A 24,373-nucleotide genomic window follows, 5' to 3' on the forward strand; every position below is an offset into this window, starting at 1 on the left:
CTGCCTCCAGTACAATGGTGAAAAGAAAAAGATTTGGGGTCAGACTTACACCAAGGTTTCAGTCCCTTTCTGGTTGTGTGACATTCGCCAAGTCCCTGAGCCAATCTAAGCCTCAGTGTCCTCACCTGGAAATGGATATGACAAAACTTGCCTTCTATGACTGTTATGTTTAAATGTAAATTTATGTACATAAGTTTCATATTCTAAGAACTCAATAATTGGTAGCTATGTTAATTCAATAACACATCTTTTCACTAGATTCAATGTTCAGAATTTGTCACCCCTTACAAGATAACCTCTGCACTATTGCCTACAATAAACCTTAAGTTTCCAGCAGCTGTCATCCTACATCTGTTTATTTATTCTCCTATCCAAGAACATGCTTATCTTTCTCTCACGTTCTAATCCAAAGCCTATGTATCTTTCCCGAGGCAGCTGAGATGTTACCTGTTCTTTCCAGTTTTTCAGATTTTTCAGCACTTGCTGTTGAGTTTATTCTTTGAAGGTTATCGCAGCACTGTCCAATAGAAATATAAGGTGGGCGGCACCTGCAATTTTGAGCTTTATGTGGCTAGGCTAAAAAAACTAAAATTATTAAAACCAGGTGAAATTCATTTTGATAATATTTTTACCTAACCCAACATATCCAAAATAGTACTTCAACATGTAATTAATATTTTAAAATTATTAATGATATTACATTCTCTTTTTCATATTATGTCTTCAAAATCCAGTGTGTATTTTCAGTTCATAGCATTTTGTGTTCACAGTAGCCACAGTTCCAAGTACCTGATAGCCACAGCTATCTAGTAGCTGCCATATTGGATAACATATGTGTATAGTGTGAATAGTTTGCACCATACTGTTTTATATATAATTACGGAGTGTCAGTATGTTTGCTGGTGTTTCCTAGGTATCAGTCCTTTCGCAGCTAGTTGGTAGGCTCTTTGAAGAACCTTCGAGTTCTGTATCTCCGGGTTGCAGTGACCAAACACAGTGGTCATTGAGTAAAGGTTTGCCGCTGAACGGTTTGGATGCATTTAGAAATCCTAGAAGGGAAAATGCAACAGACAATGCGATTTCTTTCCATTTGTACTACTTTCATCACTCTGTGTTGTTTATCCCAGGATGTAAATTCTCAGAGTGTGTGGAATAATGCCATTTGAAGACAGGTATTAATAAATCTGCTCTGGCACTAGTGTAAATAATGCAAGAGGCAAAAACAAGAGGGAATATTGCATGTGGTAATACTTTTCTTATGGAATAAATAGATTAAAGTGCTTCTAGGTATGAATGAAGAGCAATATAATCTCACCACCACACGTAAAAGTAGGGCTCCAGGTTTTTAAATGTTTACTTCCCAATGATCAAAAAATAGTAGTTCGCTTTTGATTTGCAACTCTGCTGTTGAAGTAGAGGCTGCTTTCAAGAAACAACCAATGGCATACCACATCTACTGTACTATGTGATACTCAGCTCTTTCCGCAGACCTTTGACACTATGACCTGGTAGAGAATTTGTCACATTTCTGGCCTGGGCATTTAAAAAAAAAAATAGATAAGAATCAAATTATACAGCACAAATACAGAAGACTTCAAGACCATATAAACTCACATTTCAGTAACACTATAGATTCAGATAGAAGCTACATTTCCAACCATAGTCTCTGTTTCTTATAGGGATACAAGAAAACAGTTTATAATATGGAAAGCCATTCCAAGTTACAACGAAAGGAGCAGAGATTTTAAAATGTATGACTCGTAGAGTCACTTAAAATCCTGGAAAAGGGCATTTTGTCATATTATCTAAAAGAAGAGCAACAAACAAAAACTTAAAATATATCCTTAAAATATGTCCTGATCATTAAGTTGACAGCAATCAGCACTTTCCATGTTATATTACATTATTTGACTGAAAATGTGTTTTCTCATGTCTTTTTCTGTATACAACAAAGGTAAAGCAGAGTAGAACACTGCAAAGAATTTACATCCACTTTCATGTTGAAAAGCTGCTTCTCGGGGCGCCTGGGTGGCGCAGTCGGTTAAGCGTCCGACACCAGCCAGGTCACGATCTCGCGGTCCGTGGGTTCGAGCCCCGCGTCAGGCTCTGGGCTGATGGCTCGGAGCCTGGAGCCTGTTTCCGATTCTGTGTCTCCCTCTCTCTCTGCCCCTCCCCCGTTCATGCTCTGTCTCTCTCTGTCCCACAAATAAATAAACGTTGAAAAAAAATTAAAAAAAAAAAAAAGAAAAGCTGCTTCTCAAACATATCTCACAAAATATGTCCACAGACGCAACTAAAGACAACTTTTAATTCTCTATGTTGGAGCATTTCCTTTAATTTTCTAATTTTCAGCTTTCCTGCCAAAATTCCAACAAAAGTTTTGAGCAGATTTTATTTTCTTCATCATTCCTTTCTGCTGATCAGAGATACTTCTTCTTTCTCTAAATTCCCTGAGCAAGTTCTGTATGGACACAAACTTGGTATTTACCATAATCTTCTATTCATTATGGTTCTTTTTCAACATGCCTATACCTGAGCTCTATGATACAGTTATAAGTTTCTTGAAGTCATAGGCTGTGTCTTATTCATCTGTAGCTCTCAGGAGGGCCTTGGATAGAAGAAACATTCAGTAAGTGTGCTCGAAATCATGATAATTTTGATCATGATTTACGGGAATGTTACAGAAGACCAATGACATGTTATAGCAATGTCAGCCATTATGAATGCACAGTCACATTTTTATATTCCAATTCCATTCCTTGACCATCTTTTTAAATAAATGTGCCTAGTGTTTCATCAGCATTTTCTTTCCAAAAACCCAAGTTGAATGTATTTTTAAAAATTGAAATAAAAACTTTAAAAGTCTAATTATATTCTAGCATCAAAGCTTTTTCTCCCTTACAGTTATATTTTAAGTGTTTTTTAGTGTTTTTAGTGTCTAGCCATAGTTAAGATTCCAGTTTACAAATACATATCTACTGTGGGTTTTTTCCAAATTTAATAATATCCTGAAACCTAATTTTGTGTATTGGATTCATTTAAAATGTGGTTGCTACTCAACAATTTTGGAGGAAAGTAAATTACATCAGACGTCACATTTAAACTAAACCCAGAAGTTAAAACTCTCTATAAATAAGAAAAACAGAAAGACTTCAAATAAGGAGCATGAAAGCCAAAGGAAGTTAATGTGCAGCACAAAGTCATTTGGCCTCGTGAACACCCTGCCCATTGGATTCAGCTGTAAGAAAATGGAGCATGTGAAATGCACAGGGGGCAATGCAAGTATATGGGCTTACTGATGCCAGACTACAGTAGTGGCTCAAGAGTAAGAGGCCATTGATGAGAAGAAGGTTTGGATTAACTGTGGCCTTGAAGTTACCCCTGGAAAGTGAGTAACATTCAGTTATGAGAGGTGCATTAACCTCTTCAGACCACTAGGGTTCAAAGTGTTCCATAAGGGGTAATTTATTAAATGGGTCCTAATTGCTTGGTAATGTACCTTCCAAAAGTCACTCTCTGTGCTATGATTAGGCCTGGGATTTGCCAAGTGCTGTCATTCTCTTTGTAACTCCATAATGGAACTCTAGGATGTGGGAAGCAGATCCATTGAACAGCTATATATCTAATCGGGGTTCAGAGTCTTACCAACAGAGCCAGGCAGCCTTTCATTTAATTGTCCAGTGTGTAAACACAGAGATACAAAATTGATACACCTCGTAGTAAAATACACCCTTTACCAAGTACATATACATTTTAATAGAAAAAGGGTAACTTTTTTTTTTAATTAGCAAAGGTTGACACATTTTTAAGGTTTGTACATTTATTCCATTTCATTAGATTCTCTGTTAAATGTATAAAAATAACCCTGTTTTGTTTTCATCATCTACAAATAAACGTTCTTTTGCCCTCTTTGTTTCAGATGAAGGGCAGGCAACATGACTGACTTTTTGGGTTCCAACAAAAAACAGTGTCGGTTTTACCAGCCCATCGACTGGTATCACAGATACACACCAGGACTACTTTGGCCCTAGTTTTGTTAATTAGCAAGGCCAGCAGAGGGAGTGCAAGAGCATTGTTACAAAAACAAAATAAAATAAAAAAAAATAAAATAATGACAGTGATAATTAGAAGTAGAAAATCTGACATTAAACTACAGAGTATCATATGACGGAATCTAAATATAGAAGCAGCATTGGTACCATCATATAGGTAACATGCTAGAACCAAAGAGACAGGCTGCTAGTCACTGTCATAGTCTTGTATTTGTGAGCTCCTGAATAAAGCTGTGCCTCACTCTTTCAGTCTTGAAAATGGCTGCTACAGTAGCTTCTATTAAGATGGGAAAGGCTTATACAGAGAAAGAACAGATACCATATGTTTTCACTCTTATGTGGATCCTGAGAAACTTAACAGAAACCCATGGGGGAGGGGAAGAAAAAAAAATGAGGTTAGATTGGGAGAGAGCCAAAGCATGAGAGACTCTCAAAAACTGAGAACAAACTGAGGGTTGATGGGAGGGTGGGAGGGAGGGAAGGGTAGGTGATGGGCATTGAAGAGGGCATCTTTTGGGATGAGCACTGGGTGTTGTATGGAAACCAATTTGACAATAAATTTCATATATTAAAAATAAATAAATATATTCTATATGGTTGCTAAAAAAAAGATAGGAAAGGCTTTTGTTTTCCTTAGAAAAGAATTATTACTTACATATTGGGGAATTATTGTCACAAGAAAGAAGCTGGTGTCTGTTCTATCAGAACTCTGAGTCACTTCTTAGTTCTGACCATGAGTGAAAAACACCTTGGTCATATACCCTAATGCGGTGAGAACAGGGGTTTGATTCGATCATGGGGGTTAGACACATTTTTTAACATGAATAAATAAAAATGATTAGGTTTTAGAGTAGCATGGGGATGCCTTTTCATCAGAGAGAAATTATGTATTCCAATCCCATACTTCGTTTTACAACTCCTGTTCCAGACCATTTAAGGAAGTTACACATTTTCCAAACATATTTTCAGACTATTTGTTACAACAGAGTTCTTTTCAAATCCACTGCTTGATGGTTTATAGTTATTTAGAACCCCAATTTTACCCTTAAGGGAATGTGCTGGAGTTGTATTTTCCAGAAGTCTTCAGTGGTGTTTCTTATGAGATCATTTGTGTGGCCCTCATAACCACTTTTCTCCGAAAGGCATCTTTGACAAAATGATAACCAAAACAAGCCAGCCTTTATGCCATACTAAGCTAAATAAAACCTTTCTTTGTTCTAGAAGTTTGGGATAATCTCGAGGATAGTGCAACTTGCCTGGAAGTTTACCAGGAAAATAGTTTGGAAAGTAAATATTCACTTCTGCTTTCTCCAGTAGATGTCACTTTCTGTACATAGGATATCAAGATATATAAGATGCACAGTATTCCTTACAATGATGTAAAAAATAACTTTGGGTTCCAGCCACATGTAACAATTTTTTAGTCTTTTATTGGTATTTTCTAGTGTTAGGAAACTTAAGGAATACTAAAGGCAAAATGAATGCTATTAATTAACTGTCTTGCCATATTTCCATCTAGTCTTAGCGATGGCCATTAAGCATACATAGCACATGATGCAGTAATGTTAGTGCATTTTCAACAGTTAACGAAAGCTAAGCATTATTCCACATCACAGCATAAAATTAATTTGCCAAAAACAAACATGGTTCCTGAGTAAATAAGCAGTCATTAATAATATGCTACATACTTACCAAGAATCTAATTAAATATGAGTTCACATGACCTATTATGATTTCAAGAGTTTTTCTTCCTGTGTCCTCTACATCATTTTGATATTCACATCGGCCTTCATATGTCCTAGAAAAAAATTTTTAGTTCTCCAAAGTGTTTCAGTATATATATAGCAAGAGATATCAGCCCTGGAAGGAGAGAGAGAGAGAGAGAGAGAGAGAGAGTGCAATAGAGAGAGAGGAAGAAAAGGAAAGGAAAGGAAAGGAAAAGAGAAAAACAATTACAAACCTTAAAAATAGCATTTTTATGGCATCCACATGTACAAGAATGAAAATCAAATGATGGAAGAATATTAATAGTTAGAATTAAATTAATTCTTCCTAAAATACTTCCAAAATGCTCTTTGCATTTCTAAACATAAGCCTCATTATGCTGTTCTATTTGTATTTCAGCACAGTTGAATTTTATATTTGAGTTGTTTTAATAGATGACTTTGAAATGACAGAGGAGTGTACATTTTTGTTTCTTATTGATCGAAGCAAGATTTTGCTTGTAGCTACTATAACTTGAAATAATAGGAAAGGCTGCAGAGGCTTTTTAAAATGTTGATGTCTGGGTCACATCTGATTTCGTTGTTGTATTGACAAATGTGATTTGATAATTGCCAAATTAAGCTCCAGAGAAAATTAGTTAAACAACTACTTTTATTTTTAGATGCTTCAAACAAAAGATATGAAGTTTGGTAGCAAATAATGATAGGGTACTAGAACAAAAATTTCCTAAGAAGGCAAAATGGGCATGTGGATTTTACAAAACAAAGGAATCTATCTGGTCATCAAAATAAACAACATCCAAAACAGTCCCTTTGGGTGTTAAGTATTTTGTGCGGGGAGTAAACCCAAAGAGCTCGATTCTTATCTGAGGTAGAGATTTCTTGACATGTTAACTGGGAAATTCTACCATTCTTGTGTACTTGGTTAAAACAAAGTGATTATAGGCTTTGAGTAGTAAAAGGATTTTAGAGGCTTTCACCTTTAGGCTACTGATTCAACTCCATTTCAGGATGAGGAGATCTAAATCCTGAATGTACCGAGGCCTTGGAGTTTACTTTTAATTCGGCCTGAATTAGGATCCCATTTCATCATAAAGCCTAGGGCATTTTTTTGCAATGATTCAGAGAGAATATGGTTGCCAAAAGAAAAGTAAAGATTGAACAGGAAGAATACAAAAAAAGACGCCTAGTAACGACTAAGGTGAATTCCCGAGGAAATAGACCCTGCTGATGTCTCTGCTGAGTATTGTCAAGAATGATATCAGCTTTCCACTGTTCTCAGTCTTTTGCTAGTATTGATCAATAAATATTAATCTGGAATTTGGAAAGGAAATGATGCTGTGGTAATTAACCATCTTGAAAATGAAGACAACTGGTTGATATCATGTGGCCGAATTACTGTGCTTTGATTTGAACTCCAGGAAGGGCTGTGCAAAACCCACACCCTCACTGCCAGGCTTCAGTAGTCTTTTCCTGTGTAAAACAGAGTCAGTGCTTCACATAGGCTGTTTGCACAGCCAGTATCACTTAGAAGAAGTCTTTGGAAGAGCTGGAATTCCTTGGCACCATACTTAGGTCTTTTTATCCTTCCTTTTTCCCTGTAGTACTTAATACCCTATTTACTTGATAGATTGGAACAGAGAACTCAGAGAAATAGTCCATTGCTTAATTCCACAGCCCTAACATTTTAAAAAATAATGATTTCATTACCATTGTTTGAATCATGTCTTATAATTCTCTCCTTTAAATAATTTATCAAATAATAAGTGAATTCAAAATAATATCTATAGCATACATGCAAAATATACAAATAACTAAGTAAATAGAATGGACACGTGAGTTCTGTACCGAACTTAGGAAATGAAATGTACCAGTACCTTTGGAATCTTAAGCCTCTCTCCAACCTCTTCCTTTCCCTCACTTTCCCTATAAATCACATCTTGAATTTTGTGTTAATCAGCCTCTTGTTTTTCTCTCTCTTTTTAAAAATAAATGCTTCATAGAGATTTGATTATTGACTATTTATTTAGAAAAACAGTAAAATGTTTGAGAAAGTTGATGCATATAAGCAATTTTGATCAGTTAAAAATGTTTATTCAACCAAGATGGCCTGTATTATTAGCATTCAATTACAAAATACCAAAATTTTATGGAGTGTAATAATTTACCTGCATAATCACTAAAATAGTATACAGTGCTCTGCGCATAAATTGCACCTTTAATAAATGATGCTTTCAAATAAATAAAAATAAATGATGCTTTCAAACGTATAGTAAAAGACTTTGGATCCTAGGAAGGATTTCTAAGGAAATGTGTTATATATATCCTTTTGTGGAGGCTTAAAAAATTTTGTTTTTACCCACAAGGTTTGTATGGTTTCCCAACCCAAAGATATGATCAGAGTCTAGATAGACTGATTTTTAAGTGTCTGAGTATAGTAGTAAGGAAAAGATTCCTCAAATTGTTTGGCCATCCCACCAGCCTCGTCTGGAGATCTGAAGATGAGCAAGTCCTAAAGGGGGAGTGGAGGAGGGACTGGAAAATAACAGAGAGGATGAGACCAGAGGATCCCTGAGGCATCCTGCCCTGTCATCTTCCTTTTCTCCTGCCTTCCTAAGTGGGCTCCAAGCCCAGTTTACCACCAGTATATAGCAGAACCCAACTCTGTTGTTACTCAGTAGCACAGTAATTCCAAGTATATTCCTGCTGCTTTTTTCTTTCCAGACCATCTCCCCCAGGCACATGGGCACATCCCATATTAGGATCTCCTGTCAAAGCCACTGACTCTTATCTCTTTACAACTTAGATGAGACATCCATTTAACATTTAGGAGAGGCTAAGTCAATGGGGCGCCTGGGTGGCGCAGTCGGTTAAGCGACCGACTTCAGCCAGGTCACGATCTCGCGGTCCGGGAGTTCGAGCCCCGCGTCAGGCTCTGGGCTGATGGCTCAGAGCCTGGAGCCTGTTTCCGATTCTGTGTCTCCCTCTCTCTTTGCCCCTCCCCCGTTCATGCTCTGTCTCTCTCTGTGCCAAAAATAAATAAAAGTTGAAAAAAAAATTTAAAAAAAAAAAAAAAAAAAGGAGAGGCTAAGTCAAAATTCTCTACCGAGGTATAGCTTGTTACTATTTAAAAAAAAATTTTTTTTTACATTTATTTTATTATTGAGAGACAGAGTGAGACAGAGCATGAGCATGGGAGGGGCAGAGAGAGCAAGAGACACAGAATCTGAAGCAGGCTCCAGGCTCTGAGCTGTCAGCACAGAGCCCGACACGGGGCTTGAACCCACAAACTGTGAGATCACGACCTGAGCCAAAGTCGGATGCCCAACCGACTGAGCCACCCAGGTGCCCCAAGCTTATTATTAAAGAAAACTTTAGGCGACTTTAGTTTTGTGCTAAAGTTAGAGTATCCTAAATTTGTATATGTTATCAGCATGGATATTTTTGACTTGTGTTTCAAGTTGTTAAGAAGTTTTCGAGGCCTGAACACTAAAATAGGAGAAGGAGACATTGAAGGCATCCGTTGTTAGATTTGTAAGACCCTTGATGGATTGATTACTTAATGGCAAGTGTGACAAGTGTGACAACAGATTGAGGAATAGCATTGCCACCTCAGTAAAAAATAAACATGAATATTACTAATGATTAATTTCTCTAATATTTTCAATAATTTTGAAGGCATGAAAGATGTTGAAAACTAATATTAGTAGATTGGAGGCTTGTATAATGATCTTTGTCACAATGCCACTTACATATCTATTCAATATATTTGAAAATTATTTTAACTTTCTTATCCTTTAGTTTATCTTACTTCCTTCCCTCCCCCATCCCCCCAAAGCCACCTTGCAAAGTCCCCAGGCTCTCTTTTGCGTGAACTCTTTTCTGTGTCTTCAAAGTTTGCACTTCAAATCATTTTACATGGCACTACCAAACTAAGCTTTGTAAACCAGAGTTTTTCTGCTTTTGTTCTCTTTAGATCCGATTTCTCCAAGGAAATAACTTGAAACCCCTTAGTATGGTATTTCAGTAAGTCTTCTACCTGATTTTCCAGCTTCTCCATAAGTACTACAGAATCTGTATAACTTTGGTATCTAATTTGTAATCATTGCCACATACCATAAAATCCCCTTCACCTACAGTATTCTTCCTTGCCCTTGTCCCATTCTGTGTTTTTGTCTGAAATCCTACTGCTCTCCCAAACCCCAGTACTGATTCTGTGTACAATCCTTCAATTAATCCCAAATCCTTAGAGCTTCCAAAGTACTTTGGTCATGCTCATAATACAGCATGTACCATCTCATTAATTAATTAATTAATTAAATGCTCATAATTATAATAAATAATATTATAATTTATATATTATAATATATATTATATATATTTTATGTATATATAAATTATATATATAAATTATATACATAAATTATATATATAAATTATATATATAAAATATATACATAAATTATATATATAATTTATATAAAATAAATATATATAAATATTCCAAATATATATATATCTCCAAATATATATATATAAATATATATAAATAAATATATATATAGCTCCAAATATATATAAATATATATAAATATATAAATATATATATAAATATATAAAAATATATATTATATATATATTTTATATATATATAAAAGAAAATTATTTGAATGTAATTATATGAATTATTTGTTGTAAGTTTACTATTCTTTACATTTCCAAAATACACTCAATTTTGAGTATTTCAAAATCCCAAGAGTAGTGCTGGATTGAGAATTCCAATACAATTAATATCCAGCCCCTGCCTTCTAAAAGCTCAAGATCTAATAAATAAGATGGATACCCAAATACAATTAACTAGAATACAGTGCTATAAGTATCCCAGAAAAGGTTAGAAACAAAGTGACCTGAAAGCACAGAGCAGTTAATTCTTGAAGACAGGAGGTGGTAACAGAGTGTGGACCACCTTAAGACCTTGAAGTAGACCCTAAGAGAGAAGCAGCTATTGGATAGATGAGGAAGCTAACCCCAGAATAGCCATGTAGGTGCTGCATTGCGCAACTTCAAGGGCATCATTCAGTTAAACTACAATCTATTGCTGCCCCCTGACGGTGTGCAGCAACGTGGCCCAGGGAAGGAGCAGACCCAGCCGAGAGGTGTGAATGCCATGTTAAGTAGTTGTCTTGACATAAGGTATAAGTTTATTTAAAATTTTACTAACATTCAACCTTCTGTTTTGTCTTTTCTAGGTCTCCCTTCCATAAAGTTTTAGGAATTTGTTTTTTACAACCTCTATTTTTGAGGAGAAGCCAAGAGCATGACAATTCTTGCCACCACAATATTCACTGGAATAGTTTTAGAACAAAACAAGTTGCAGATCAGAATTAGCAAACCAGGGCGCCTGGGTGGCTCAGTTGGCTGGGATCTGATTCTTGATTTTGGCTCAGGTCATGATCTCACGGTTCATGAGTTTGAACCCCACTTTGGGCTCTGTGTTGACAGTACAGAGCCTGCTTGGGATTCTTTCTCTCCCTCTATGCCCCTCCCCCGCTGACACTTGCTCTCTCAAAATAAATAAATAAACTTATAAAAAAAAAAGAATTAGCAAACCATAAGAAGTCTTAGCAATCATTATCTTTTAAATTCAGTGTTTAAAAACTTTTTGAGTTCCTTTCCTCAAATTAAATTTTGCTAAGATCAGTATGTAAACTAGAAAACAAGTGATAGTCTTTGCCCAGAGTTCCATCAGGTGGTCTTTCCTCCCCCATCAAGACTTGCTGGTTTCTCATGGCTCTAAGGATTCAGAAGCACTGTTTGAAAATTGCTGCTTCTAGACCCACCTCTTCTTCTATAATTGAGGAAACAGAGATCCAAAGAACTTGAAGTACCCTACGTAAGTTCCTAGCAGCAGTTAATGGCAGAACAGGAAACAGAAGTGCCTTAACTGCCACTTTTTCGAGATAAAATTAATTCTATTTACATAGCAAAATGAGCATGAGGTCCAAGGGTCTCCCACACTGACATTTGGGATGCAGAGAGACTGTTTCTTTTTCATGATAAGACAAGACTTCATTGGAATTCAGTAAGTCTGTGTTAAGTAATTCACAATCGATGCTAAGTCTCTTATTCTATCTTTCCTTCATTTTGATATTGAATTACTAGAAATGACAGCCACCAGGCTCTCTAGCTTCTTGATGCTAGACAAAGGAGATGGTTAAAGAAATTCATCTTGGTGATGGCATTGGCTAGTCAGACACTTTCGTGTTATAGAAATAAAAATTCACATATTATCCCCCCCAGTTTAAAAAGGCAGAATAAAAAAACAAAAACAAATGATTTTCCTCTTGTCTCAGATTGTGAGGAAGGAGAACAAAATGTCTAAATTCCCTTGGCTAGTCCAACATATTATGTTTTAATTTAGAGATTAAGCGATTTTTAAAACTGTATATACACACACATATGAAAGAAGGACTTAAGATAATCAAATATGTAGGTATTATAAATTATCCTCCTTGTCAAGAAAGTTTAGTAACTATTGCCAAATGGAACCAAAATAATGTTGGGACTAAACAGAAGAACCAATAAATGGAACTACAATAAAGAAAAAAATGGTATTTGTCTATGTAGACCACTGCTGCTGGCAATCATTAGGTCAAATATTAGAGCTAAACAGTTTAAAAGAAATTGGATCATTTAAATAGGCTCATACTATATCATGACAAAACACTTGCTGAAAGGAGTAACAGAAATACTTGCTTATTAAGATCAAATGAGTTAATAACATTTGAGAGTCAAGAAATTTTTAGCTATAGGACCAAAATAAGACATGGTTACAAATAATATAATGCTAAACTTGAGCTGAATCGATACTGACAAATTATAACTGCAGACTTCATATAAAAACCTTAAAAATTACCGAGGCCATTGCTTTGGGAAGTTATGGATATTCTTTATTATTAATAGCACAGAAGTCATCTTAACTTCTTTCCTAACCGAGCAGGGAATTGGAGACAATGCAAAATTCTCTCTAATTATTCCACATCTGGATGTCCCCTCCCAAATCTAAATGTCTGCCTTAAAGCATGGCCCCTCAAGAAAATATAGATTAATATTCTCAACAGACTGCAATCCCCCAGCCTCTTCCAAAATTAGTGCTATTGTGTGCAACTACTTTCACGTGATGTCACTAACTTCATCAATCATTCTAGGAAGCAGACAGAACACAATAAAGAGGCTGGCAGAGGAGAGCATATTGGAGGAATACTTCATAACTTCCAGATAGTAATCCAAATAGACACATCTGACAAAAATTAATTGGAACCATTTCTGCTTTAAGTCAGTCCCTAAACAAGTCTTTAATTGTAAGTCCTACAATTTCAAATACCTCTCCATACATATGCACATGCGTGCACACGCACACACACCAAAAGCGACTGGTACAAAAGAACCAATAACAAATTAATGACTGGTTACTTGCTGAACAAAGTGAAAACTGTTTATTTAAATTACAAGGTTGTCTATATCTTACATCTCAAATTATTTCAAAGTTTTCTTACAAAGTGTTCTTATGCTTTGAATTCATTTGCTTCCTTCTAAATAGAAAAGTATTCATTAAAAGTATTTGTTCCTCAGTGGAAGTTATTTTGTCATGAAGGGATTTAAGAATTGAGTCATGCTGCAGTCCTGTATGCTAGATGATAACCTTTATTTTATGAAGCAACTCTAAAGGAATTGTTGTGTATTGAATTCTGTTTAGCAAGGACACTTCAGACAGAGCCAAAACTTTGAAGAGGAAACTTTGTCATGGAAAGAGATAATGTCCAACCACTTTCTACCTGGCTGGTATCCAACTATATGACGAATTAGAAAAATGTAACATACAAAAGGAATATTTATGTATCTTCCTTCTTCATCCGATACACAGTATTTTTTCTCCCATGTCACAAAAACTGTAACCACAATTTACAAGTATATATGCACAATCAAATTGCTATTGATTTAGCAATGCATTTCTTTGATGTCCCTTGCCTTAACCTCATTTATAAAGCTGTTTTGCATTATTTCAAACTGTCAATGATTTGTGACTCATGAATATTCAAATCTAATTTGCACTTACCTTTTTGGTATGCAAGCTTACTTGCAATATGTCTCTACATTTGCCCTTTTGTTTTGCATTTATTTGTGGATTGTTTTATTGAAATAATACTCCTTTAAAAGCATAGTAAGTCCATTTAAAAACAATAGGAGTGGTTGATGATCGACTCTTCTTGATCTCTGTACACTGTACATTTTGCTACTTAGCAAGTTTAGTCATTCTGCAAACGTGTCTCTAGTATTAAAATAGCCATGCTTTTGCTGGTTGATGCCATTTTCAGTGATACGGGGTTAGTTTTGCTGGGCTGTGTGTCTCCTGGAAAGAGTCAACAATTTTTAGATGAACTTGAGCCTTACCCAAAAAGGAGGGAAGGAGGAAGGGGAGGGACAGAGGGAAGGTGGGAGAGAGGGAGGAAGGAAAGGAGGGAGAGAGGGAGGAAGGGAAGGAGGGAGAGAGGGAGGAAGGAAGGAAAGAAGGAAGGAAGGAAGGATGGCAGGATGGAAGGATGGATGGCTTATTTCTGGTAGAAAAACAAAAAGTTCATGCAGAATTGAGCCATTCATGTCAGTGTGGATCAACTTTTCCACTTACATTGTGGAATGTAAGAAATGAAATCTAATGCTCTCAAGCACTAAAAAGCCCTTTTAGATGTCTTTCAAATGATGATAGCTAAAAGAGACAAGACTTTGTAGATTGCAGGCGTGTCACTAGTGATTGAAGGTCCAAAATAGCACAAGGAGCCACCTGCCTACGGAATGGTCAGAGTTTCTGCTTGTAAAACCTGTTCAGGGACAAACAGTGAGTGTCATATGAAAAAAAAAATGGAGTCAAGAATATCTCTTTTGTAATTAGTTTCTGGACTCAACTGTGATTTCTAAGAACACTCAAATAATTAAATGCCCTACTTTGCCAAAAAAAAAAAAAAAAGGAAAAAAAATTCGAATATTTATGTTTTCATGCCAGGAGCTAAAATAGAAAAATGGTTAATAGCATTTACAATGCAGTAGCTGTGTATTTTCTTAATTTGCACCATGTTCAATTTCTAAACTACCTTTTAAGCTATAAAGAAATCTTTGGAAGTCTCCATCACAAAATCACATTCTCCAAATGATGCCGCACAAAGAATGGATGTAGGTCTCAGTGCATATCATCCAGCCAACAACACATTTGCCTCTTTACAAACTTCTCATTATCCCTCAATTGTACATATTCCCTTAGGTACTATGATCTCCTTCCAAAAGCTACTAAATTGATAATTAATCTCTTTTGTAGTCTTTTTTTTTTCACTTAGAAATCAATTTTTTAATTACTGGGGAAAGAGTTTGCTGCCATGACATTTTGTTGCTTATGCATGTTGAAACAAATGTCCTTTATCTAAAAGCGTTCATAATGTTTTCCCAACGTTATCAATTTACGATACTGATATCACTATTATTCCCTCCATTCTGAAAACCAAACATCACAGATTCCCTGGACCCAATATGCTACCCAAAGCTGTCTTTGAAGGAAACCCCTCAACATAATGCTGTTGTTGTCTGTATAACTAAATGGTTTATTACATTCTGATCTCTGACCCATGAAGCAGAGGTCTTAGCTCTGGGCAAACTCTGAGATATAGAAAGTTGTTAAGAACAAGGGTTCTAGCATTATGCTTTTTTTTTTATTATACTACTAACTGTGTAAATTAGAGCAAGTTGCCTAATCTCTGAAATGCTGTATCTCTTCATCTGGGGAATGAGGGCAATCATAGCACCTACCTTAGGTTGTATGAGAATAAAATGAGAGTATTCAATGCAATGCTTAGCACCCTTGTCACTGCTTATTATGGAACAGCTATTTCTAAAGCCCAGTATTTGCCAGCAGTTGAACCAAGTTTCTAGTCAGTTGTATTTTAAACTGAGAAGAGGTTGTGTTCTCAATCTATTCCATACTTCCACTGTTTTGTATCAGTAACACAGTCAAAGTGTTTGCTCCTAACTCCAGGGCTGTGTCCTCTTTTAACCAGTGGTTATTTCAGGACTCCTGGTTAAGCCTTCCACAAAGACATACAAATGGGATGTGAGGGGAAGTTTGCTGGAGCCTTCTCAAATTATTTTTTGCACATGTCTTCCCACAACAATATCCAAAGAAAGAGAAACAGGCTCTCTTCCTCTGTGTTGTTGTGGGAAGATAGGAGACTCAGAACTGCTGAGGACATCTGGCTACCAGCCTGAGGATAAAGTTGATGCACATAAGAGGGCAGAGCCAAGAAAATTGAAGGGAAAGAGAGATGCCCCACCTCTTGCCAATGGCATAGCTTTATTCCCTTATTGCTTAAGCCAGTATGAATTGGGTTTTCTGTTACTTGCAGCCAAGAACATTCTAACTGATTCAGAGAGGCAGCCAAAAACAATGTTTTTTACATATTAACTCGTAGCACAACATTCATTCACAGGAGCAGAGCAGTCCAGTGCCTGAGTTTACACAAGCATATAAACATGTTGTAATCCTTCATGCCTTTTCTAAGTCAGCATCCCAGCCACATCTCCACAACGTGTCTGTCTCTCTGAAAACAGAAAAAAAGATTCAGAGTGAATCTTCCAAGATCTCTCCAATCTCCTAAAGAACCCGCAGCACCCACAAAGTGTTCTTTCTGCTCTTATAAGGGTAAGATTCAAGGTAAGAGTGCCACCTTTGGCTTGCTGCTGTGACCTCATCTCAGACCCACACATGGTGCCATTTTAGCGCTCAGACATGTGCCCTGAATTCGCCATTCTTTGCCTGCTAGGAATCACAACCCTGTAGAATGGCACCACAACCCTGTAGAATGGCACCACGTACATCTAATCCAATGGCGTGAAACCTAAGTGAAAATTATTTTATGATTTGTTATATGGGTTTATGTTCCATTTCAAGCTGACCAATTTAACCTGGTGTATGTGACCTAAAAGTAAGTCCCATGCCTTTAATTTTTGCACCTTTACCACAAGGGTAATTCCAGTTTGCTTGAGCTGTAGGGAAACCAGATCATGAGTCATATGATCAAAATGATTAATTCCTGACTTAAAATCAAGCAGTGCACTGATCTGTGGTACCACATCACTTCAGTCTTCCTCCACACCCCTCCCTACCCCCTCTGCCCCAAGCTACCCATGATTTGATCTTATCAGAAGCTCTCAGGATGCTACTTCCAGTACCCATTTGAATAGGCAGTGAGAAGAGAAGTCAGGTAAGTCTCTGTTGCCCTAGATTATATGGAACCATAGGTCTGGAGACATCTTGAGATATTATCTGAAGGGTCAGCCACCGATCATGTCAGAGACGTGCTGAGGGTCATGATGCTGGAAGCAGGTCTTTTGACTCTCAGGCCAGCATCATTTCCATCAACCCCACTGTGCCTCTCACATAAAGTGGCTTTTAAAAGATGTATGAGTGAATACACCACTAATTTTAATCTGTGGAGCAGCCCTTTGTTGCTTAATTTCTCTCCCTGACATCTAAGTATAGCATATCTTTATGGTTATTTTAAAATACTACTTTCGGTATTTTAAAATACAGAAGCTCAAACCTCTGGCCTATCTTGCTGTAGGTTTCTTTATAGCATATAAGAAAATGTCATTTTTTGTATTCCTGAAAACTAGAAGTAGTAAAGATACGTTTTAAAATTTATTTTTTTAATTGCAGTGTGATTAATGTGCAGTGTTACATTAGTTTCAGTTGTACAGTATAGTGACTCAGCAATTCTATCCATGACCCAGTGCTCATCACAGTAAGTGTTCTCTGAATCCCCTTCACCTCTTTCACCCATCCTGCCACCCACTTCCTCTCTGGTAACCACAAAGTTGATCTTTGTAGTTAAGAGTTGTTTTTAAAAAAAATTTTTTTTAACGTTTTTATTTTTGAGACAGAGACAGAGCATGAACAGGGGAGGGTCAGAGAGAGAGGGAGACACAGAATCGGAAGCAGGCTCCAGGCTCTGGGCCATCATCAGCCCAGAGTCCGACGCGGGGCTCGAACTCACGGACCGTGAGATCGGGACCTGAGCTGAAGTCGGACACTTAACCGACTGAGCCACCCAGGCGCCCCAAGAGTTGTTTTTTAGTTTGTCTCTTTTTTTTCTTTGATCATTTGTCTTGTTTTTTAAATTCCACATATAAATGAAATCATATGCTATTTGTCTTTCTCTGACTGACTGGTTTCACTTAGCATTACGCCCTCAAGATCCATACATCTTGTTGCAAATGGCAAGATGTCATTTTTTATGGCTGAATAATATTCCATTGTGTGTGTATATGTGTGTGTGTGTATATATATAAACCACCTCTTCTTTATCCACTCATTTATCATACTTAGGCTGCTTCTACAGTTTGGCTATTGTAAATAATGCTGCAATAAATACAGGGGCACATGTATCTTTTCGAATTGATGTTTTCGTGTTATTTGGGTAAATACTCAGTACTAGAATTACTGACTCCTATGGCAATTCTATTTTTAATATTCTGAGAGACTCCAGACTGTTTTCCACAGTGGTAACACTAGTTTGCATTCCAACCAACAGTGCACGTCCTCGTCAATACTTGTTCTTACTTGTGATTTTGATTTTAGCCATTCTGACAGGTGTAAGGTGATATCTCATTGTGGTTTTGATTTTCATGCCCCTGATGATGAGTGATGTTGAGAATCTTTTCATTTGTCTGTTGGCCATCTGGATGTCTTCACTGGAGAAATGTATGTTCACATCTTCTGCCCATTTTTAAATTGGATTGTTTGGGGAGTTTTTTGGTGCTGAATTGTAAATTCTTTATACAATTTGCATATTAACCCTTAAGAGATCTATCATTTGCAAATATCATCTCCCATTTAGTAGGTTGTCTTTTAGTTTTGTTGATTGTTTCCTTTGCTGTGGACAAGCTTTTTTTTATTTTGATGTAGTCCCAGTAGTTTATTTTTGCTTTTGTTTCCCTTGCCTCAGGAGACCTATTTAGAAAAATGCTGATGCAACTGGTGTCAGAGAAATTACTGCCTGTGTTCTTTACTAGGATTTTTATGGTTTCAGGTCTCACATATAGGTCTTTAATCCATTTTGAGTTTATTTTTATGTATGGTATACAACAGTGGTCCAGTTTTGTTCTTTTGTATGTAGCTGTCCAGTTTTCCCAACCCCATATTTTGAAGACACTATCTCTTTCCTATTGCATATTCTTGCTTCCTTTATTGTAGATTAATTGGCCATATAATCTTGGGTTTATTTTGGGCTTTCTATTCTGTTCCATTGATATATGTGTCTATTTTAGTGTCAGTACCCTACTGTTTTGATTATTACTGCTTTGTAGTATATCTTGAAATCTGGGATTATGACACCTCCAGTTTTGTTCTTCTTTTCCTTTTTTCTTTTTTTTTAAAGTTTATGTATTTATTTGGAGAGAGCATGAGTGGGTGAGGGGTAGAGAGAGCGGGGGGAGAGAGAGAGAGAATTCCAAGCAGGCTCTGCACTCTCTACACAAGCCCAACACAGGGCTTGATCCCACGAACTGTGAAGTCATGATCTGAGCTGAAATCAAGAGTCAGCCGCTTAAACCGACTGAGCCCCCCAGGTACCCCTGTTCTTCTTTTTCAGTATTGCTTTGGCTGTTTGGGGTCTTTTGTGGTTCCATACAAATTTTAGGATTATTTGTTCTAGTTCTTTGAAAAATAATGTTGGTACTTTGGTAGGGGTTGCATTAAATGTGTAGATTGCTTTGGGTAGTATGGACATTCTAACAATATTCTCCCAATCCATGAGCATGGAATATCATTCCGTTTGTGTCATCTTCAATTTCTTTCATCAGTGTTTTATAGTTTTCAGAGCACAGGTCTTTCATCTCCTTGGCCAAGTTTATTCCTAGGTGTTTTATTGTTTTTGGTGTAATTGTAAATGGGATTTTTTTCTTGATTTCTCTTTCTGCTGCTTCATTATTAGCCTATGGAAATACAATAGATTTCTGTATATTTATTTTGTATCCTGTGACATGACTTAATTCATATATCAGTTTTTGGATTTTTTGATGGAGGCTTTAGGGTTTCTATTATATATCATCATGTCATCTGTAAATAGTACATATATTATGTCATGTATATATATATACATATATATATATATCATGTATATATATCATGTCATCTGTAAATAGTGAAAGTTTTACTACTTCCTTACTGATTGGGATGCCTGTTTTTCTTTTTTCCTGTCTGATTTCTGTGGTACTCCAGTACTATGTTGAATAAAAGTGGATGAGAGAGGACCTCTTTGTCTTGTTATTGATTTTAGGGGGAAAGTTTTCAATTTTTAACCATTGAATAGGATGTTACCTGTGGGTTTTTCATATATGGCCTTTACTATGTTGAGATATGTCCCCTCTAAACCTACTTTGTTGAGGGTTTTTATCATGAATGGATGTTGTCAAATGCATTTTTTGCATGTATTGAAATGATCATATATTGTTTTATCCTGTATCTTGTTGATTGATATGTCACATTGACTGATTGGTCAATATTGAACCATCCTTGCATCCAAGAATAAATTACCACTTAATTGTGGTGAGTGATGTTTTAAATATTTTGTTGGATTTTGTTTGCTAATATTTTGTTGAGTATTTTTGCATCTATGTTCATAAGAGATCTTAGCCTGGGGGCGCCTGGGTGGCGCAGTCGGTTAAGCGTCCGACTTCAGCCAGGTCACGATCTCGCGGTCCGTGAGTTCGAGCCCCGCGTCGGGCTCTGGGCTGATGGCTCAGAGCCTGGAGCCTGTTTCTGATTCTGTGTCTCCCTCTCTCTCTGCCCCTCCCCCATTCATGCTCTGTCTCTCTCTGTCCCAAAAAAATAAATAAACGTTGAAAAAAAATTAAAAAAAAAAAAGATCTTAGCCTGTAGTTCTCTCTTGCTTTTTTTTTTTTTTTTTTTTTTTTTGGTAGGGTCTTTATCTTGGTTTGGTATTAGGGTAATGCTGGTGTCATAGAATTTGAAGATTTCCTTCCTCTTCTGTTTTTGGAATAGTTTGAGAAGAACAGATATTAACTCTTCTTTATTTTTCTATTTTTTAGGTATTAATTCTTCTTTGAATGTTTAGTAGAGAGGTGCCTGGTTGGCTCAGTCAGTTAAACATCTGACTCTTGACTTCTCAGCTCAGGTCATGATCTCATGACCATGAGATCAAGCCCCACAATGGGCTCTGCACTGAGCATGGACCTTGCTTGGGATTCTCTCTCTCTCTCTCTCTCTCTGCCCCTCCCCTGCTTATGTTCTCTCTCTCAAAATAAATAAACATTCTTTAAAATTAATAAATGTTTGGTAGAATTCAGCTGTGAAACCATCTGGTGCTGGACTTTTGTTTGTTCAAAGTTTTTATTATTGACTCAATTTCATTGTTCAAATTTTCTATTTCTTCCTGATTTAATTTTAGGAGGTTATGTATTTTAAGAATTTATTCATTTCTTCTGGGTTGAGCAATTTTGGGACATATGATTTTTCCTAATATTTTTTCATAATCCTTTGTGTTTCTGAGGTGTCAGTTGTTGTTTCTCCTCTTTAATTTCTGATTGTGTTTATTTCAGCCCCCTCTCCTTTTCTTTTCCTTTTTTTTTCTTTTAAGTCTGGCTAGTGGTTTATCAATTTTGTTAATTTTTTTCAAAGAACCATCTCCTGGTTTCATTGATCTTTTCTATTATTTTTTTAGGTTCTATTTCTGCTCTAATCTTTATTATTTCCTTCCTCCTACTGGTTTTAAGTTTTGTTTGTTCTTTTTCTAGCTCCTTTAGGTGTAAGGTTAGGTTGTTTATTTGAGATTTTTCTTGCTTCTTGGGTAGGTCTGTATTGCTATAGAACAGTTTTTGCCTCATCCCAAAGATTTTAAACCATTGTGTTTTCATTTTCCTTTGTTTCCATGTATTTTTTGATTTCCTCTTGGATTTCTTGGTTGAACCATTCATTGTTTAATAGGATAGTATTTAACATCCATGAGTTTGTATTGCTTCTTGGCCTTTTGGCTAAGATCAAGTGTAACCTCTGTGTGTGTGTGTGTGTGTGTGTGTGTGTGTGTGTGTGTGTTTTGATTGGGGTAGCACTTGGGCATAGGTATTTTTATTTATTTTTATTTTACTTTATTTTTTTTTGAGAGAGAGAAAATGAGCAGGGTGGGTAGAGGGACAAAGGGGGAGGGAGGGATGGGGAGAGAGAGAGAGAGAGAGGGAATGAGAATGAGAATCTTAAAGCAGGTTCCATGTTCAGTGCAGAGCGTGATGTGGGCCCAATCTCATGACTGCAAGATCATGACCTGAGCCAAAATCAAGAGTTGGTCGCTTAACCAACTGAGCCACTCAGGAGTACCATAACCTCCATGTGTTTGTGATCTTTCCAGATTTTTGTCTTGTGGTTGATTTCTAGTTTCATAGTGTTGTGGTTGGAAAAGATGCATGGTATGACTTTCACCTTTTTGAATTTGTTGAGACTTGTTTTGTGGCCTAACATGTGATCTCTTCTGGAGAATGTTTCATGTACACTTGAAAAGAATTTGTATTCTACTGTTTTAGGATGGAATGTTCTGAATATATATGTTAGATCCATCTTGCCCATTGTGACATTCAAAGCCACTGTTTCCTTGTTGATTGTCTGTTTGGATGATCTTTCCATTGATGTAAGTGGAATATTAAAATTCCCTACTATTATTGCATTACTATCAGTTACTTCCTTTGTTGATAGGTGCTTTATATATTTGGGTGCTTTCCTATTGGGTTCATAAATATTTACTATTTTTATATCTTCTTGTTGGGTTGTTGCCTTTGTGATTATATAGTGTCCTTCTTTGAGTCCTATTACAGTCTTTGTTTTGAAGTCTGTTTTGTCTGATACAAGTATTGCAACACCAGCTTCCTTTTCCACTTCTATTTGCATAATAAATGTTTTTTCATCAGTTCACTTTCAATCTACATGTGTCTTTAGGTCTGAAATGAGTCTCTTATAAGCACCATATAGATGGGTCTTGTTTTTTATTCATTCTGTCACCCTTTCTCTTTTTATTGGAGGATTTAGTCCATTTACATTCAAAGTAATCATTTTTAGGTATGTACTTATTGCCATTTTGTTTCCTGTTTTATGTTTGTTTTTGTAGTTCTTCTCTATTCCTTTCTTCTCTTGCTTTCGTCTCTTGCAGTCTTTCTGTAGTGACATACTTAGATTCCTTTCTCTTTATTTTTTGGTTGTCTATTACCAGTTTATTGACTTGTGGTTACCATTAAGTTTATATATAACATCTTGTGCATATAATCTTTATGAAGTTGATGGTTCCCGAAGTATAAACTCATTCTAAAAACACTAAAATTTCACTCCTCCCTTCCATGTTTTAGGTATATAATGTCATACTTCGCATTCTTTTATTTTGTGAATCTGTTGACTGATTTTATACATATACTTATTTTTACTGCTTTTATGCTTACTACTTTCCTTACTCCTACTTACGGTCTTTCTTTTCCACTCACAGAGTCCCCTTTATCATTTACTATATGGCTACTTTAGTGGTCATGAATTTATTTAACTTTTGTTTCTCTGGGAGCTCTTTAGCTACCCTTCTGTTGTGAGTAATAGCCTTGCTGGATAGACTACTCTTGGTTGTAGGTTTTTTTCTGTCAGCAGTCTGAATAGATCTTGCTACTCCTTTCTGGCCTGCAAAGTTTCTGCTGAAAAATGAGCTGATAGCCTTATGGGGTTTTCCTTGTATGTAATTGTTTTCCTTTCTCTTGCTGCTTTTAAAATTCTCACTTTAGAGGTGCCTGAATTGCTCAATAGGTTAAGCATCTGACTCGTGATATTGGCTGAGGTCGTGATCTTGCAGCCATGGGATCGAGCCCTGCATTGGACTCTATGCTGGGTGTGGAACCCCGTTGGGATTCTCTTTTTCCCTCTCTGCCCCTTTCCTCCTTGCTCACTCTCTTAAAAAAATATATGAATAAACTTTATAAAATAAAATTCTCACATTATCACTACTTTTTGCCATTTTAATTACTATGTGTCTTGGTGTGGACCTCCTTGGGTTGATTTTCTAGGGGGCCCTCTGTCACCTCTCGATTTGTATTTCTGTTTTCCTTCCCCAGGTTAAGGAAGCTTTCAGCCATTATTTATTCAAATAAATTTTCTGTTTCCTTTTCTCTTGCTTCTCCTTCTGGGATCCCTATAATGTGAATCTTTTTACACTTGATGGTGTTCCTGAGTTCCCAAAGTCTGTTTTCATTTTGTATTATTATGTTTTTTTCTCTCCTCATCCAGCTTGGCTCTTTTCCATTACCCTGATCTTCAGGTCATTGATCCATTCTTCTGCTTTCTGTAATCTACTATTATTCCCTCTGGTATATTTTTAATTTCAGTTATTGAGTTCCTCATCTCTTAGTGGCCCTTTTTCATTTCTTTGTTGAAGAGTCTCACTAAGGTCTTACACTCTTTTCTCAAGTCTGGTGAGTATCTTTATGACCATTACTTTAAATTCTCTATCAGACATATTA

General features: G+C 36.4%; 1 protein-coding gene across 1 annotated transcript in view; it reads left to right on the top strand.

Annotated features, from left to right (window-relative positions):
* LOC123386240 overlaps positions 1 to 14,297 on the top strand; it is a 57,162-nt gene extending 42,865 nt beyond the window's left edge. Inside the window, exons 4-5 of the mRNA XM_045060655.1 lie at positions 9,753 to 9,802; positions 11,026 to 14,297. The gene's annotated coding sequence lies outside the window, so the exon portion shown is untranslated. The remainder of the gene's footprint in view (positions 1 to 9,752; positions 9,803 to 11,025) is intronic.
* Positions 14,298 to 24,373: the final 10,076 nt, after the last annotated feature.

This window comes from Felis catus, chromosome B3 (genome assembly GCF_018350175.1).
Source record: "Felis catus isolate Fca126 chromosome B3, F.catus_Fca126_mat1.0, whole genome shotgun sequence".
NCBI lineage: Eukaryota > Metazoa > Chordata > Mammalia > Carnivora > Felidae > Felis > Felis catus.